Source organism: Pogoniulus pusillus, chromosome Z (assembly GCF_015220805.1).
Source record: "Pogoniulus pusillus isolate bPogPus1 chromosome Z, bPogPus1.pri, whole genome shotgun sequence".
Classification (NCBI taxonomy): Eukaryota; Metazoa; Chordata; class Aves; order Piciformes; family Lybiidae; genus Pogoniulus; species Pogoniulus pusillus.
In genome coordinates, this window is record NC_087309.1 from 44,702,271 (window position 1) to 44,720,270 (window position 18,000).

Consider the following 18,000-nt stretch of genomic DNA (forward strand, 5'->3'; position numbering starts at 1 on the left):
ACTTTTGGGGAGCTGTCCGCCGGGGGCGGGTCTCCTCCCGAATAAGAGGGAGCCACCCGCAGCAGACAGTTCCCCTACCTCTCCTCCTTCCGTGGATGATGCTTATTATGTGACCCGGCCACTTTGTTCCCATTTTCATGTTTATTTCTGCTTTTTTTTTTTTTTTTTTTTTTTTTTTCCTCCCCCTCTCCAGTTTTCTGTCGCTTCCCCTCCTCCTTCCCCGAAAAGGGGAAACCAGACAAAAGAGGCTGCTGGTCGCCTTTTGTTGGCGACTGCGGCTCTGGATGTGTGGAGAGTACGCCGAAATCCTTCTACTTCCCCCAAATCCTTGGTGCTGTCCGCTGCGGGTTTGATTTGGCGGGCGGTTTGTGAACGTGCCATGTTCCTTTTTTCCCCCAAAGAGAAGCTGTGTCCCTGCTCGTGTGCTCAGTGCCCTTCTGCCTAGGGGGCCTTCAAGATTTTAATTTATTTTTAAATGTAATGTGCTTTCTTAATAAGTTTTATGTTTTGGCTTTCCAGAGGTCTGAGGTGCATCTGTGGTCATTGGGACTAGCAGAACCAGAAGCAGCGCTTTTTGAGTTGGGTTGGAAGTGGCAAGATGTGTTTTTTTTTTCTTTGCTTGCACTAGATTCTGTTTGCAAGAGATGAGGAATGACAGGAGTGCACATAGGGAGGGTTTCTTGGCTGATTACATTTAAGACAGGAATTCACTGTGAAAATAAAGCCAAGAGGCAATAAATAAAAGATGCAATCATCTCTAGGAGACAGAAACCCAGTGTGGGCTTTTCATTGCTTGCTTTCAGCAGTGGACCAGGCCTTAGTGAGTACTTGTGAAAAAGTAACTTTTTGTATAGCTTAGAAAGGAGAGGGGCATTGAGTAGTGTTGGCAAGGAAAAACTTGAAGAGAGAAGTTATGCATAAATACAACTGAAGTGTTGACTGCTGTTTCTGGGGCTTTTAAATGTATTCCAAAGAAATTCGTACTCCTGAAAATATATTTGTGTTGGTGGTTGTTGGTGTGGTGTGTTTGTTTGTTTTTTTCTTTTTTATTTCTACCTTATTTGAGTCTCCTTTGGGAGGCTGTGCAGACATGATGGAGGGAACTGGTGATATGAAACGTATCAGTTGTTTTGACAGAGGCCTTTGGCTTGCCTGGTGAGGGAGTCATGGAGCATTTCAACAGGCTGGGTCCTGCTGTAGGAAAGTTCTTGGGTAATTTGGGTAGGTGGCTGTGTCACTAGGGCCTGCTCTTGCTGGCAAGATATTCCTTGTGAAGCAGAAAGGTGCAACTGTTAAAGCTAATTCAATTGAAGTGACTTACATTGGGTGGAGAATGGAATTTGATCTATATAATCTGTCTGAATATGCAGCATTGAGGAAAACTAAATGTTGAGTTTATGAAAGTGCATGTTTGGCAACCATATAAATGTGAACTTGCATTCTCTGCCGTATGAGTAATTGAAACTCTATAAATGTTTACTGTTGTACTATGGAGAATTGCAGTTATTGGACAAAGTACATTTTATTACATATCAAATCTAACAGCCATACTTGTAATCTTAAGTAGTGCTATAAACATGGAATGAAGGATTTGATTTCTGAAGCAGATATGTAAATTTCACTTAAGTGTTAACTAAATGAAACAATTTGCTTCTGAATGTTATGTAATTTTTTTTTAGTCTAGTCTTGATTAAGCATTCAGATAATGTTATCACAGCAACTTAAAGTGGGAGAATAAAAAAAATCCTTGTCTAAGCTCTGCAAGAAGTTTTCATGTGAATCTGTTTTGTGCCCCCATCTTCATGCCCTGTGTTATGAAAGGAAGATCCTAAGTAGAAGGAGGATGACACATTAGCGATATGCACAAATACTCAATTCAATTGTCTGCTAGCCTCTTTCGAAGCTGAATGATACTGTCCTATCATAATAATGAGCATCCATAAATTGTGAAATACTTATCTCCAAAGAGTGGGCTTTAAAACTCCATTTGTGTCTAATTTATTGATATGTTTCAATGAGACTTGAAGGGTTTTCCTTTTCGATTTATAGAAGAATCCTAGCAAACAAGACAGAATATGGGCCCCCAAATCAGATGTTTTCAACTGCGTAAAACAGAGCTTTTCTACCATACATGCTTCCAACCAAGTATTTTTAGTAAAAGTTACAGTGTAAAAACCAGAGCACTTTATCAGTAAATAGAACAATCTGGAAAGAAAATGAGAAATGGGCTGTTGCATATGACCAAATTTGAAGATGCCAGGAGTCAGCAGACAGTTTTATATGGCAAACTGTTTATTTTATTTCTGAACTTAGTCTTGGATTAGTGTACATTTACTGTATTGTTGCCACACCTGTGGCTATCAAGGCTGGGAGAGGTGTGATCCCACAATAGTGCAGTTGACCTGGCCAGAGGCCTCAATGCAGCTATTCTGGGAGAACCAAAAAAAACCCCATGTCTTTGGTGGTGTGACTTCACTTGTTCAGGGAAAGATAGCACCTGCCCTTGCTGTAGTTCTGTAAAGCTGAGCATTGCTTCTGTAGCTGCATCCACATTAGAAGTACTTGAAGTGTGTTTTTGATATGTCATGTAAGTACTCTTGGAGTATGCTTGTATGTCTGTAATTTGAGGTTGGTTTGTCTTTGCGTAGACCATACTTGCTCATGCAGGTGTCTTTTGAGGTGTTACAGTCCTTTCCATGGTAGCATGAGACTTTGTAGTCATGGTAGTCATGCCTCTTAGGTATGAATGACAAGGGAGTGAGTTGGAGGGGAGGGACTCCTAGGGAGGGAAAATTATGTGAAGAATTAATTGACTGGCACTTATTACAGCTTTAGAATTTATACTGTCACTAGAAGACTGCTTTGCCTCTGGAAGTCAAACAGCATTATCATCATGGATACATACTTATTTTTGTGAAGCTTCTTAGAATCATAGAATCAACCAGGTTCGAAGAGACCTCCAAGATCATCTAGCCCAACCTAGCACCCAGCCCTATCCAGTCAACTAGACCATGGCTCTAAGTGCCTCATCCAGGCTTTTCTTGAACACCTTCAGGGACGGTGCCTCCACCACCTCCCTGGGCAGCCCGTTCCAATGGGAAATCACTCTCTCTGGGAAGAACTTCCTCCTAACATCCAGCCTATACCTACCCCGGCACAACTTGAGACTGTGTCCCCTTGTTCTGTGGCTGGTTGCCTGGGAGAAGAGGCCACCCCCCACCTGGCTACAGTGTCCCTTCAGGTAGTTGTAGACAGTAATAAGATCACCCCTGAGCCTCCTCTTCTCCAGGCTAGACAGGCCCAGCTCCCTCCGCCTCTCCTCATAGGATTTGTGTTCCAGGCCCTTCACCAGCTTTGTTGCCCTCCTCTGGACATGCTCCAGCACCTCAGCATCTCTCTTGAATTGAGGAGCCCAGAACTGGACACAGGACTCAAGGTGTGGCCTGAGCAGTGCTGAGTACAGGGGAAGAATAACCTCCCTTGTCCTACTGGCCACACTGTTCCTGATGCAGGCCAGGATGCCATTGGCTCTCTTGGCCACCTGGGCACACTGCTGCCTCATCTTCAGCCTACTATCTATCAGTACCCCCAGGTCCCTTTCCTCCTGGCTGCTCTCCAGCCACTCAGTCCCCAGCCTGTAGCACTGCTTGGGGTTGTTGTGGCCAAAGTGCAGAACCCTGCACGTGGCCTTGTTAAATCTCATCCCATTGGCCTCTGCCCACCCATCCAGCCTGTCCAGGTCCCTCTGCAGGGCTCTCCTACCTTCCAACAAATCAACACCTGCCTCTAGCTTGGTGTCATCTGCAAACTTACTGATGCTGGACTCAATCCCCTCGTCCAGGTCATCAATAAAGATATTGAACAGGACTGGTGATACATTTTCAGAAGGATGTAACCAAAACACAAGTAAAAATTTTCAAGTGTGATGTATTGGCTGGAACTGACTGGATGTTTCTTCTGTTGATTTGCAAAGGAAGTTAAAGACTTTGTCATGTGTCTCTCTCCCCCCCCCCCCCCCCCCCCCCCAGTTTCCTTTTAATAAGCATTTAATTTCTGAGTCAGAGATGCTTTTATAATGTGTTATTGCAGCTGATTTTTCTCTCTCCCCCTCCTCTCCCTCCCCTTTTATTTTTTTGGTTCGTAAGTATGAGGTAAAAGTTGCTTTCAAAACCAGAAACCATTATTTTTACTTCCAGGAAAAGAAGACCAAACTGGTAACCACTACATACAATTTTGATGGGGTGTGTTTTTCGCTTGGCAAATTTCAGATCCTTTTAATAGATGATGATTGTATATTATCCAGAATATAGGCAATTCTTGTTCTTTCTAGGTATCTTTACTCCAAATAGTGTGAAAATGTGGAGCAAGTAAAGCAAAGTAATTCCCTTATTTTAAAGTTCAGTTGCTGAAATGCCAGCAGTATAATGTGAAACACAATTCTACTGATAAAACCACAGCAAGTATTTTAGTATAAAAGCTAGCACAAATTGAGTTGAAATGAGCCTTTTAGCAGATGTGATGGTTGTAACTGATGTATTCAGTATATGTTAATGAAACATGTAGGATGAGTTGATTTAGTAAAAAATATGTAATGCCAGTTGCATGACAAAAGGAAGGCTTTTATTTGTGGAGACACTTGTGCTTTGTATTAACTTTTGGTGTCCCATGATATGAAATTGCCCTGGTATATGCAGTAACCTTTCTCTAAGGAGAAAAGGTTGTGTTGATAATGTTTGTGGAAAAGTTTATTTGTTGACATGCCAAAGGAAAAAGTATGTTTGTTTTTTTTTTTACCCCCACAGCCTGATGTTGGTGTTTGGTTAGGTGTAGATGACTAAAACAAGTAATCTGGAATTTGGTAATAGCATATTGTGATAGGGGAATAAACAAATAATGTCTGATTCAGCCGAACTGGGCTTATTTAGTGCCAAGACTACTAGTCTTGTGAAAGTATCTTCATTGATTCCAGTTTCAGTTTGCTTTGGGAAATAGCTATCAGTATTTCCAAGTTCCAAAACAGAAACACGTAAACTCGTTTTTGTGTTTCTTCCCCAGTGGGACGTGTCTGAATGTTTTCCAGTTTCCTTGTGAGATTTGGAATGCAATGCATTAATTAGGGAATGTGCAAGCTGTTTTCAGTGTGTATGCTCTTATGTACTATCTTTGACTTTGAATAATTTGGGAAAAAAAAAAAAAGGAAAGAAAGGAAGACTTGCTTTCAAGACAGGCTCACTAAGTGTGGAAAACTTTATAAATCTACTCCTGCCTGCTTTCACTCTTTCTAAAAGTGTCTAGTCAGTAGTTCAAGAGAAAGTAAGCATTTTAAAGTGATTTCAAGATATGGAAATAACACTTCACACTATCTGTAATTATGAATAGTAGGATAAATGTAACAGGACAGCATCAATATTGCTGTGGAATTTACTTAGTTTTTAAGGAGAAAATTAATTTGATCATCAGTTTGGAAAAGAAAGAATCTTCTTTTCCATGAAAGTTTTGTACCAAGTGTACAATAATTTACATTGTTTTCATATTTCTTACACTTTCCCCCTAATTACAAGGCTTTTTTCACTTCCAAGAAAACAATTTCAGTTTTCAAAGCTGGCTTTCTGTTTTAGAAAGTGATACATATCTGTCTGTATGATCAGATGTTTTGGTATGTAGCAGTTCTTGAGTTTGAGCCAGTTGTCATGCTAACAGCTGATGCCTCTGCATGCTCTCTCTCTGCACTCAGACTTTCAGAAATGGATGAATAAAAGTAAAATCTGCGTGTAAGGGTAGGCTGGAACTGTTTAAAAGTCAGCATTGGATAAATTTATCTCCTTAAAAATCAGTATCTAATTTGTGTTTGGCCATATTATTTGCTTTTCTTTAAGTGAACCTGTTAACGTTGAACCCTTATGTAAGACTCTGGTGAAATTCTAATTAAAAATATAACCTACTTTGAAAAAAATGTAGTCTACATAGGGGAAAGTATATTAGATGGCATGCTGAGATGTCTGCATGGGTTTAATTTTAATGTCACCTGCTGTCTGTGTAATCTGGTAAAGGGTTGGACTTGATGATCTGTGAGGTCTCTTCCAACCTTGGTGATACTGTGATACTGTGATACTGTGATCTAGTTTTGTCAAGACAAATTGTTTTGTTTTTCAGCAGTGTAACAAAATGACTGAAAAGTTACAGTACTACTGGAATGCAGATGACATACCTTAACTTGCTTTCTCTTTAGCTGATGTTCTTTGGGGATTAAGTGGAAGGATTTCCTGCACCTTAACAAAAAAAACACCAAACAAACCATACTATTTTAACTGACAAAAGCTATTCTAATATATGAATATGCTGTCTGTGACAGGAACTAATTTGAAATTTTAAGAAAGTTTCATATGCAACAAGGATACAGATTTAATGTGAATTCTGATTGCCTGGAATGCAGTCAGCCTGACAGCATGTGAATGCTTGAGTACTGTCCAACAACTGTGCTTGTTCTGGGAGATCTGTATTCTTTTGAACTTCCAGTTTTTCCTCTGTTTACCGTCGAAGACTATCCATGTAAAATGCTTCTCTTAGCTGGATATGTATGTAGCCCTTGACATGGCTTCATAACCTTCTGTTACCTGGATCACTAGCGATGTTGGCTGGTACTGTATGCTGGTTTTACATTCTCCTCCTACCTACATGCCAATTACCATGATTTATGTGATGCTCTTGAGGTGCATTACACTGCTATCCTCCAGCAAAGTAGCAATATGCAGTCTTTGTTGTCTTGGCCCCGCTGTTGAAGACGAGAATATCTAGAAAATGTGATGTACGTCACTGTCTTAAAATATTTTTTCTGGCTTAATTCTGCAATGTGCAAACAGACCAGAGAAGCGTAGCTTTATAGTAACTACAGTGTAGAGAATTCCTTTGTGGTTAAGTCAGAACTGATAAAAGGGCTGCTTTAGAAGCTGAACAGTCATACAAAAGACTTTCTCGTTTGACACAATTGAGTATAGACTGAAGTGTCTTCTCATATGAGTTTTACCAACACTTTTTTAACCCTTCTGAATAAAAAACAAAACAGCATTGTGAAAGAGGTCTTTAACAGTATTTAAAGTGTCTTGTAAGGTAATTGTGATATGTGCAATCACACACTTTAAATATTAATCATCTATTACTTTTGCTGTTAGCTTTTTACTCTGATTCTCTACTCCCTTGCCGCAAATGAGTGCATTTTGCAGTCTTGAAATACCTGGAAAACTCTCCTTTAGAAATGCATGGGCAATGGCGGAGAAGGTCTGATGTTAATTGGAAGGATGTAGTAAGACCTGTTACTAAGTTTACATTCACCCTAATACAGCTAGTTGATCAGATAAAATCAGACAATTTACTGAACTAATGTGCTGAAAATTCAAGCAATTTAGCTTTTGTCCAGCATTATTTAATAATCTGCCTGTTTATGTAAGTCATATTTCATTGTTCATAGAATCAACCAGGTTGGAAGAGACCTCCAAGATCATCCAGGCCAACCTATCACCCAGACCTAGCCAGTCAGCTAGACCATGGCACTAAGTGCCCCATCGAGGCTTTTCTTGAACACCTTCAGGAACAGCAACTCCACCACTTCCATGGGCAGCCCATTCCAATGGCAAGTCACTCTGTCACGAACTTCCTCCTAACATCCAGCCTATACCTCCCCCAGCACAACTTCAGACTGTGTCTTCTTGTTCTGTTGCTGGTTTTCTGGCAGAAGTGACCAACCCCCACCTGGCTACAGCCTCCCTTCAGGTAGTTGTAGACAGCAGTGAGGTCAGCCCTGAGCCTCCTCTTCTCCAGGCTAAACAACCCCAGCTCCCTCCGCCTCTCCTCTTGGAGCTTGTCTTCCAGGCTCCTCACCAGCTTTGTCACCCTTCTCTGGACACATTCCAGTACCTCAACATCTCTCTTGAATTGAGGAGCCCAGAACTAGACAAAGTAGTCAAGATGTAGCCTGACCAATGTTGTGTACAGGGGCAGAATAACCTCCCTTGTCCTACTGGCCACACTGTTCCTGATGCAGGCCAGGATGCCATTGGCTCTCTTGGCCACCTGGGCACACTGCTGGCTCATCTTCAGCCTTCTATCTACCAGTACCCCCAGGTCACTTTCTTTCTGGCTGCTCTCCAGACACTCTGTTCCCAGCCTGTAGCACTGCTTGGGGTTATTGTGGCCAAAGTGTAGAACCCTGCCCTTGGCCTTGTTATGTCTCATCCCACTGGCCTCTGCCCATCCATCTAGCCTGTCAAGGCTCTTCTACCCTCCAACAGATTGACACTTGCTCCTAGCTTATTGCCATCTGCAAACTTAGTGATGCTGGACTCAATTCCCGGGTCCAGATCATCATGAACAAGACTGGGCTCTGCACTGATCCTTGAGGGACACTGCTAGCTGTAATTGATGTTAGACCTTTAATACATGGCAGGATTGTTGGAAATGTAAGTGGGAGTAAACAGCATAATGGAAAGAAATTTCACAGAAGTAGGTGGTAATATATATGTATTTTTCCCCCCACATAAAGTTCCATTCAAATGATCATTTTGAAGGCTGAGAAAATCAAATATTGCATAGCTATATGAGTTCTAAAAAATGAGACATTTTGTTGTATACATGCCAAGTTTAACTGCTAAGTGGTTTCTGTCAGCCAGTGGTAATGCAAATATAGTGCAGGAACTCTGGAGGAATTGTGCAGTTGACTACAATGTTTAATTTATGCTAACAAAATGAAAAACACTTGACCACTGAGACACTTAAATTTTGTTTTATAAAGTGTGAGACAAATGTACAATATGTAGTAGAGCAGAGGATCAAGTTTGCATGTATTCTAATTATTTTTGTGTTTTTAAATGTGCGTTAAATGCAGGGTTTAGGATTGAAGGCTTTTAGCAGCGCTGCTGTTCGGTTTGTTTCCTTTATGATTAGGAGCCTGATTCTTCCTCATTTTATACTAATGCCCTGCCTTCTCTCTGCACTATCTGTGCCAGCTCTGTGTGAAAGGCAGGTATCTTCACCAAGTGAGCATTTAGCTTACCATTGTCAAGAGCAGTTGATGAGATTTATTACTAGTATGTAGTTTCTGTGTTCAGCTTCGATATTTTGACTAACCTAAGGTTTGTAGAGCACCAATCCATATTACATGATTAATGGTGGGATGGATAGTATGCTTATGGAAAGTATAAATAAATGTAGGTAGGTTGGTAATTTTTGCCACTTAACCTGCAGCTTTGGCTATGAGATGACTGTTAAGCATTAACAGATGTGTCTACAAATAATGTTCCTGGGGTCTTCTGGGAGATGTGAGCACGCCAGCAAAGTTGAGTGGACAACCTTACAGTACCCTATTGATTACTTACACAGCAGTTGCCTTAATGTAGCACCTATTTTGCCTCTCCTGTTTGTGGAATACAATGCTTGCTTTGGGAGGGTGACAAGTAGTCTTAGTAAAACACTGATTTGCATATTTACAAAGCTGGCCTTGGTGATCACATTATGCATAGCTTATTCTTCAAGACAATTCTTCTGAATCTGCTTATTTTAAAAGTTCAAGAACAGGGGAAAATCAATAGTATAAATGAATTGTTTAATATATTAGAGAGGAAACCTGAAACACTTCTGTTCTGAAATGTTTTGTTACAACCGATGACAAATGGGACAACAGGCTGTGGGGTTGCTGATGTACATACAAAATTAGTCTTCCACTGATTTATAATGTAAACTGAAACCTTGCAAACTGACTACAATTAGTGTCTTGGGGATTAAAATACCAAGTCCATTGTATTCTGTGTCTGTCTGGATTTAGTGTAGCTGCACTGAGGATGACATAAAGTGTGTAACTGTTCTTCAGCTTTTCACTATTGGAAGCTATATGTGAGAGACACATAAAGCAGCTTTCCTAATGTAATATAAACGTGTGAATTAAAAGAGATTACTTCAGATAAATGTGCTACTCATACACAAATGGTAGGACAGTGACTAAAACTGCAACTTGATATAATAGATCCTGCGACAGTCTGATGGGATAAGGAAACTGAAAATAACTTGGTTAGTGCTGCTTAAATTTTTAGAAGCAGCATACTACTTAGTTTTGTGGATAGTTGTCAGTGATCAAGCTCTACATTGTCATGTATCTGGCATTAAATTACAGGCTTCATTTATAGGTATTTATGTAGATGACACATGTCTGTTTTGTGGCAGGGATAAAGAAGTGTTTAGGAGCTAGCAAGAGTTTGGCTCATTGGACAAGATGTACTTGAAAACAAGAGGTAGTGAAATGCTGAGTTCACCTTTGTAGATGAGAAATTTGGAAGAGAAGTGGGGAGATGATGATGCCTGACATAATGTAGAGGTCAAAGGCCTTGAAGAGGTGTATTTAAAGAGGATATAGTCTTGAGTGACTGCTCCTTCTATATTGTCAACTTTCAGTAGGTACTGGTGAAGGCATAAAAGCTTGATAGATTCTTCCCTACAAAATAAAGCAAAGCTTTCAAAGTGTAAAGCAGGTTTCAAAACAGTAATACAGCTGTATTGTAGCTTTTGCAAATATAAAATATTTTTGAAGTTACAATGAAGTGAATGTTCTCTCAATGGTGATCAGGACTGGAGATGTTTGGGTTTTTCCCAGTGGATAAAAGGCCATGTGGAAGACGAATCTGCAGTTTGTAGGGGCAGAAGATAAATAGTGAAGATAGAAAACAGAACAAATGTGAGTATTTTAGTCTCAGTAGCTAAGAGATCCAAAGTTTTTTGCGTTTAAAAGGATGGACTTTTATATGTGCATGAGGAGGAAGGAAGAGTGCTAATCTGGTTGGAAAGCTGAATCCTCCCAGCATGTAATCTTGAAAAGGAACAAGGTGGCATTAAGATCAAAGCTACTATTTCCTGATCACTCAGGGTGTGAAATGATAGTGAAATGTTAGACTGGATGTATGGAAAGACATGTGAATCATGAGCATACACTTCAGTGAATCCTGTCTGTTACAAAGTCCATCTTCCCATCCCTCCTTAATTAACAAAAGGAAGTAAAGAAATAGAAATGAACTGTTGAGAAACATCTACTGAAAAGAGGAAGCAGATGAGAATGACTGTGATATGATTTTTGGGAAGTAAAAGGTAAACCACAAAAGCAAAGAAAAGCTTAAATTTTGGGACAAGAATCACTGATTTACAGAAGTGCTTAAAGGTGAAGGAATCCAAATTCTGAAATGCATCCATTTCCATGGGGTATCTTGGGGAGAGTCATCATTCTGTGATGCACTGCACTGGAACCAGGGAAGGCCTAATGGCAGAACCACATTCCAGGCAAGGGCCTTGACATACTAGATGACTTGGCCATGGGAGTGCGAAGATGGTGTTGTGGGACAGGTAGTGTGGTGATATAACACTTGCACCTCAGGTAAAAGTTAATGGTTAAATGAACTGAGAGAGTCGGCAATGTAAGAGTGCAAAAAAGGTCTATGTATTAGCCTAGCATACATGTCACTTGGTTGTAAGGCACAGAGGGTTATCGCTGTGTTTTGGCCAGGCAATCCGGAAGGGATAGAATGGAATTAAGCCTTGGTGAGGATGTGAGCATCCTGAGCTTAGGAACCTAGGGTAGTTCACACAGGACCATATCCAGGCAAGTTTTGAAAGTCTGCAGAGAATGAGACTCCACAACCTCTCTGGGCAGCCTGTTCCAGTGCCCTGTCACCCTCACTGTAAAGAAGTTTCTCCTCATGTTGAGGTGAAACCTTCTATATTGCAGTTTGTAGCCATTGCTCCTTGTCTTATTGCTGTTGACCACTGAAAAGAGATTGTCCCCACCCACTTGACACCCACCCCTCAGGTATTTATACACATGGATAAGATCTCATTTCAGTCTTCTCCAGACTCCACGTTTCTCAGTTTCATCTGTCAGGTGAGACAGGGCAGATCCACCTTTATTCTATAGATGATGCTAGTTTCAAGTGCCAGAAATTGAGTGGTAAGGGTGTATTTGCAGGGTGGGATGGAGGTGGTACTGCTGAGGTAGTTAAAATTTCATCCTCCATCAGTAGCTGTGTATGAGTGGTGTAAGTAGCCAGTGGCATGTTCAGCACAGGCTGAAGCTACCTTTGATGGGCTCATCTTTCCCAGAGCTTAGCGCTGTTGAACCCTGCTCTCAGCACCAGTCATAGAATCATAGAATCAACCAGGTTGGAAGACACCTCCAAGATCATCCAGCCCAACCTAGCACCCAGCCCTATCCAGTCAACTAGACCATGGCACTAAGTGCCTCATCCAGGCTTTTCTTGAACACCTCCAGGAATGGTGCCTCCACCACCTCCTTGGGCAGCCCATTCCAATGGGAAATCACTCTCTCTGGGAAGAACTTCCTCCTAACATTCAGCCTATACCTACCCCAGCACAACTTGAGACTGTGTCCCCTTGTTCTGTGGCTGGTTGCCTGGGAGAAGAGACCAACCCCCCACCTGGCTACAGTGTCCCTTCAGGTAGTTGTAGACAGCAATGAAGTCTCCCCTGAGCCTTCTCTTCTCCAGGCTAAACAACCCCAGCTCCCTCCGCCTCTCCTCATAGAGTTTGTCTTCCAGGCTCCTCACCAGCTTTGTCACCCTTCTCTGGACACGTTCCAGTACCTCAACATCTTTCTTGAATTGAGGAGCCCAGAACTGGACAAAGTAGTCAAGACATAGCCTGACCAGTGTTGAGTACAGGGGAAGAATAACCTGCCTTGTCCTACTGGCTACACTGCTCCTGATGCAGGCCAGGATGCCATTGGTTCTCTTGGCCACCTGAGCTAAAATTCAAGCCTGATCTTCTCTCTAAGGCTGATAACATTAGGTTGTCTGACAAAGATTGTGAATAACAAGGGCCATAAAACTTTACTTGTAAAGAAGCTGAAACTATATTTCCCGTTAGAATTTAGCAGTGTTACCTTGCCCTCCCTTCTGCGAAGTGGGGTACCTTCCTTGTTGACTCAGTCAGCTGGCTTAAGGAAAGCTGCTGATGTAGCAGCACAACATGGTTGTGAATGCAACAGTTTTGTCACAAGAGCCTCTTCCAGCAGATTTGTTCCCTTTTGTCAGTCAGTGCACTTCTTCCAAGGATGGACCATGAACAGGCCTGTCAATATAAACACTTTCCGTTGTGAAATAATCTAGTCATGAGTATGGTAAATGAAGTAACTGACTCATTTGCACTACTGTGACTCATTTACTGCTCTGTGCCTCATTTTGTTACTCTTAGAGTGGAAAATGTGTGTTGCTTTCCTTATAACATTGTTATTTTGAAAGTTTTTTTTGTGATTTCCATTTGTAGACTTCCGTGACTGTGAAGACCACTGTGTGTTGTTCACCCTGAAGTTACATGGTTGCTTCAGGATGACTTATAAGCAGGCTGATGTCAAAGGGAAGCTGCAGTTATTGTCAAGCTTGCAGCTTGTATCAGGGCTTGTGGAGCCGTGTGGTGAGGCACAGAACTGGCCTGATTATGAATTCAGATCTTGAGTGACTTTTAGCTGGCCTATTGGCAAAAAAAAAATGCTACTGTTAATTTGAGGGAGAGGAGATCTCTGCCTTGAGAAGAGCAGAGATCCTTTCTGTGTCGGTCACACTTAAACTGGCTTAAAGTGATCAATGAAGCTCTAACTGCCACCTGTATGAAGGAGATGGCCGCTGTGCTTGGGAATTCTCCCATACCAAAGGGTGGCCTGTTTCTACTAGGGTTGACAGTATGGCCCTTTCCTGAGCCCAGGTCATGTTGGGCCTGTATGAGTGAGTTGTCTTCCACATGTCTTTATCTGTGGTGTTTTACTGTGCTACAAACCTCATCCAAGTGATCAGTACTCCGTCCATGCTTCACCAGTGGTTAAAAAAAAGCCAGACAAATGGTAACTTTAAGAGTACAGGAAAGGAGAAAGAAATACCTATTTACTCTGATGGTATGTCTCCTTGTATCTGCATGGTTGCTGCAAAAGATGCTTTTTGCCTTCAGAGTTAGTATCTTTCCTCTTCTATTGAGAGAGTGCTAACCTAAGACATGCTTAGGGATACCACAGACTTTTAAGGCATTTTTTTCTACTTATTATGCAGTTTAATAATCAGACAATGTCCTGTGTTTGTTTTCATTTGTAGCTATTGCATTAATTCGCTAAAATCAGTGTTCACAGCTTTTTCTCTGTTTAGGCCTGCTGAGCCAGAGTACCTAAGAATGATCTGAAGTATCATTTTTTTAGTGTTTTGGACTTAGATTTTTATTTTTTCACAACTTATCAATGTCATTGGAGGCTGCAGGGTCCTGATGGTATAGCAGAGACTTCAGTTGTCTTGCGTGGTCTTTATTACTAGTACTAATTCCTAAGAAGAAAACAGTAGTCAGGTCTTGGAGATCTCAATCTTAGGTTGTAGAGCTTGCACAGAGAAGAGGAAAAAACTCTTACTGGTTGTAAATTGAGTACTTTTGATACAGATCTCACTGAGAGTCTAAAGAAGGTTTATGAGGTTCCAGTAGCATTAATGTTTCCTCAAGTAGAACAGCAGTTCAGCAGAACATAAGTGCTTTTGTGTAACTTGCTCAATGTGGAAGTTAAATGACAGACAGCTGCTCCAGTAAAAATGATCTTTTTTTTCAGAACTCAAAGCTGATGGACCTAACTAATGTAGAGGGAAAGAGGTGCATTGAACTGTTTGTTGCACACTTCACAGTGCATTTTAATGTTGGAAATTCCTTACCTTTACCATGAAGATGTTTAGCAAGGCTTTATGTGGGCCTGTCTAGGAAGGATATTTTGGTCTTCTCAACTGGTTGGTCTGGAAGAGGTTAGAGCTTATTACAGTCTCTCTTTTAAAAGTATCCTGCTTTGATGCAAAAGGATTGATCTGAGTTGCTCATTTTCTACAGCCTGTATGGTTGTAGCTGTCAGACTTTTTAAGGAATTTATGAGCAGCAGACTGAGTCTCGAAGTTGTACAGAGCTTAAGCAGGGTAGCTTATCTTTCTTGGTTGCTGTCAGTTATGAGTTTGAGGTTTATGAGGTTTAACAAGATCATGGGTTAGTCTTCCCAGCCAGGGCAGCACAGACCACACCAGTGGTCCTTTTATTCCTGGCTAGAAATAGAAGAGATGCCCAGTGCAAGTGCTAAAAAAAGGCCATGCCCACAGCAGCTGGAGAGCATCTTCCCAAAGGCACGCTTGAGTGAGGGAAAGCCTGCCTGGCCAAACCCAAGCTGTGTTCTGGGTGAAATCTTAGCTGTGCTGTGCACAGGAGCTGCAATCGCACCAAAAGTAGTCAGCTGACTTCAGTTGCTGAGGGTCTGTGCTCAAGCAATGCCTTTGCCAACAGCTTCAGTATGCAGTCATCTTTCTTTGTCTACACTTTGAGCTCATCCTACAAGATGAGATGCCCATGAAACCAGCTCTTCTATATGATTCTTCCATTCCTGACTGAACGGTTTGTCCAGGCAGAAGAGAAGAGCATTCCACACTGGTCAGGGATTTTCCAGGCTGTGAGTACAGGAGGATGCTTGGGTTTCTCCTAGGCACCCAGTGACAGAATGAGGGGACATGGTCTCAAGCTGCACCAGGGCAGGTTCAGGCTGGGTGTTAGAAAGAGAGACTGGCATTGGAATGGGCTGCCCAAGGAGGTGGATTCACCATCCCTGGAGGTGTTTAAAAGGAAACTAGATGAGGCAGTTAGTGTCATGGTTTGGTTCATTAGAAGGTGGTAGGTGATAGGTTTGACTCAATGATCTCAGAAGTCTTTTCCTGGTTAACTTAACCTGGTTAATTCTGTGATCAAGTACTGGGTCCTGCACTTTGAGCCACAACAACCCTATACAACACTACAGGTTTGGGAAAGAGTGTTTGAAAAGTTCCTGGTCAGAAAATGACCTGGGGGTGCTGTTTGACAGCTGGCTGAACATGAGCCAGCTATGTACTTAGGTGGCTAGAAAGGCCAACAGTATTCTAGTCTATACCAGGAATAGTGTGGCCAGTCAGGAGTAGGGAAGCAGTTGTGACCCTGGACTTGGCAGTGCTGAGTCTGCACCTTAAATACTGTGGGTTTTGGGGCTCACTACAAGAAGGACATCGATTTGCTGTATTGTGGGCAGAAGGGCAGCAACACTGGTGGAGGGTTTAAGGGAAGAAATCTTATGAGGAATGGCTGAGGGAACTATGGTTGTTTAGTTTGGAGAAGAGAAGGCTGGTGGTTGAAGGGATCTGTTTCTTCCCCCCCACCCCCAAGACAGAAACATTTTGTTGGCAAGAACTGCATCTTCAGTGTACAGCTTAACTGTTGCTGGCATTTCTGTCCTATGTTAGCACTGTTGCAGAGATTTGTCTCTGACTTTGCTGGATGTTACACAGGATTTATTAACTTGCACTCAGTTGCAGTTAGTGCATTTATCACTGCAAATCCCAGATCTGTTTTATCTGTTGCATTCATAAATTAAACCATTTTAACTTTCTAAACATGCTTAAGTGCAAATCATTATTACAGCACTGGAAAGAGGCAAATGTTAATTTTGTCTAACAGTTCCATTAAGAGTTCTGGGATTCTGAGATGGGCAGAAGTCAGGATCTTACTGGTAAAGCTACAGACCTCCGACCTTAAGTGTCTAGTTCCTTCCTGACTTCTGCAGGTGGTAGTTGTTTTGTTGCACATGTGTTAGAGGATTACGACTGAGCCAGCCAATAAAAAAAGACAGGCTGTCTAACTCCTCTCTCTTCCTGAATGGAAGAGAAAGGGAATAAGGCTGCGAAACTTATGATTTGGAGAAGGAACTACTTTAATGAAAATAACTAATAAAATACATACAAATATGCAAAACTAATATTGAAACTGACCTTCCAGTGGTTATTAGTCATAATTACGGATTTTGTGGCAAAAATCCCTGACTGCACTCGGTGTTAGATGGGAACTGGATTCAGGAGCACATGGATTGAAGGCAGAAAGAAGAGTCTTCCTCAGACGCTGGCTATTAAAGAGATCCTCACTTCAGTACTGAATGTGATGTATATGGAATGGAATATTTCACTGGTTAGTTTAGGGTCATCTGTCCTATTTGCTCCTCCCCACAGGTGTAGACTTTTACTTTGCACCTCCAACATGGTACAAAGATGTAGCACTGACCTTAGCCTACTAAACTATAAACTTTGAGTGTTACCATTGCTAGAAGTAGACCCTGTCTGAGAAAAGATGCTGTTACCTTCAGAAAGTGCAGCTACTTAGAGAGTGAGCTAGCAAGTGAAAACACCAAGCATAATTATATTCTAGCTAAAACTAATACAACATATCTGTCTAGGCTCCTAAACTAAGTATTGTTTCAGGAAAGTGAAATGATCACAGTGTCCTGTTCCATTGCTGCACTACTAACAGTCTTACAAAGTTAGGCAGCTGTTTTCTGTCCAATCATGTTTTAGGCTTACCACAGGTGTTTAATGGCAAACTTCTGTAAGATGCCCATTATTTTTACAAGCCAGGTTTGTTTGTAAGAAGTACCAGCTTGAACTCTTGTCCACTTTAAAGAACGAGCAGCAGTCAGGTGCATCAGTCCTTCAGTTTTTGTACCAATTAATGTGATTTCACAGCTGACTTCCTTATAAATCCTCCACCACTACCCCTATTTCCTCTTCACTGTTTGAAGATGAGTACAATCAGAGGGAACTGTCTGTTCAGAGCAAGATATTGAGCCGTTGCTGCCATGAAACTACCAGATACGAAAAAGAACTGTTCCCACAAGTAATGCAGGAGGCTCTTTGAACAGTGAAGTAAAACAGAAGTGTTCAATTTTGAAGTTTAGTTAAGTTTTATATTCAGCATAAGAAGTGCTATCACACTGAAAGCTTTTAAGACCTGAATGGGGGTAGAGAGAAGCAGTGCTTGTAGGCTTCCTTTATCTTCATGAAATTCACCTGCAGTGGGTGGATGTGTGTTCATAAATTACTGTATTTAGACAAGGCCAAAATTGTGACACAGGTTCAAGTTAGCCTAGTATTTTAAATCACA

At 41.5% G+C, this 18,000-nt stretch overlaps 1 protein-coding gene across 1 annotated transcript in view; it reads left to right on the forward strand.

Annotated features, from left to right (window-relative positions):
• The window catches only part of ZSWIM6 (zinc finger SWIM-type containing 6), a 127,589-nt gene that overhangs the window by 1,499 nt on the left and 108,090 nt on the right, over nucleotides 1-18,000 (forward strand). The gene's annotated exons all lie outside the window — the stretch shown is intronic.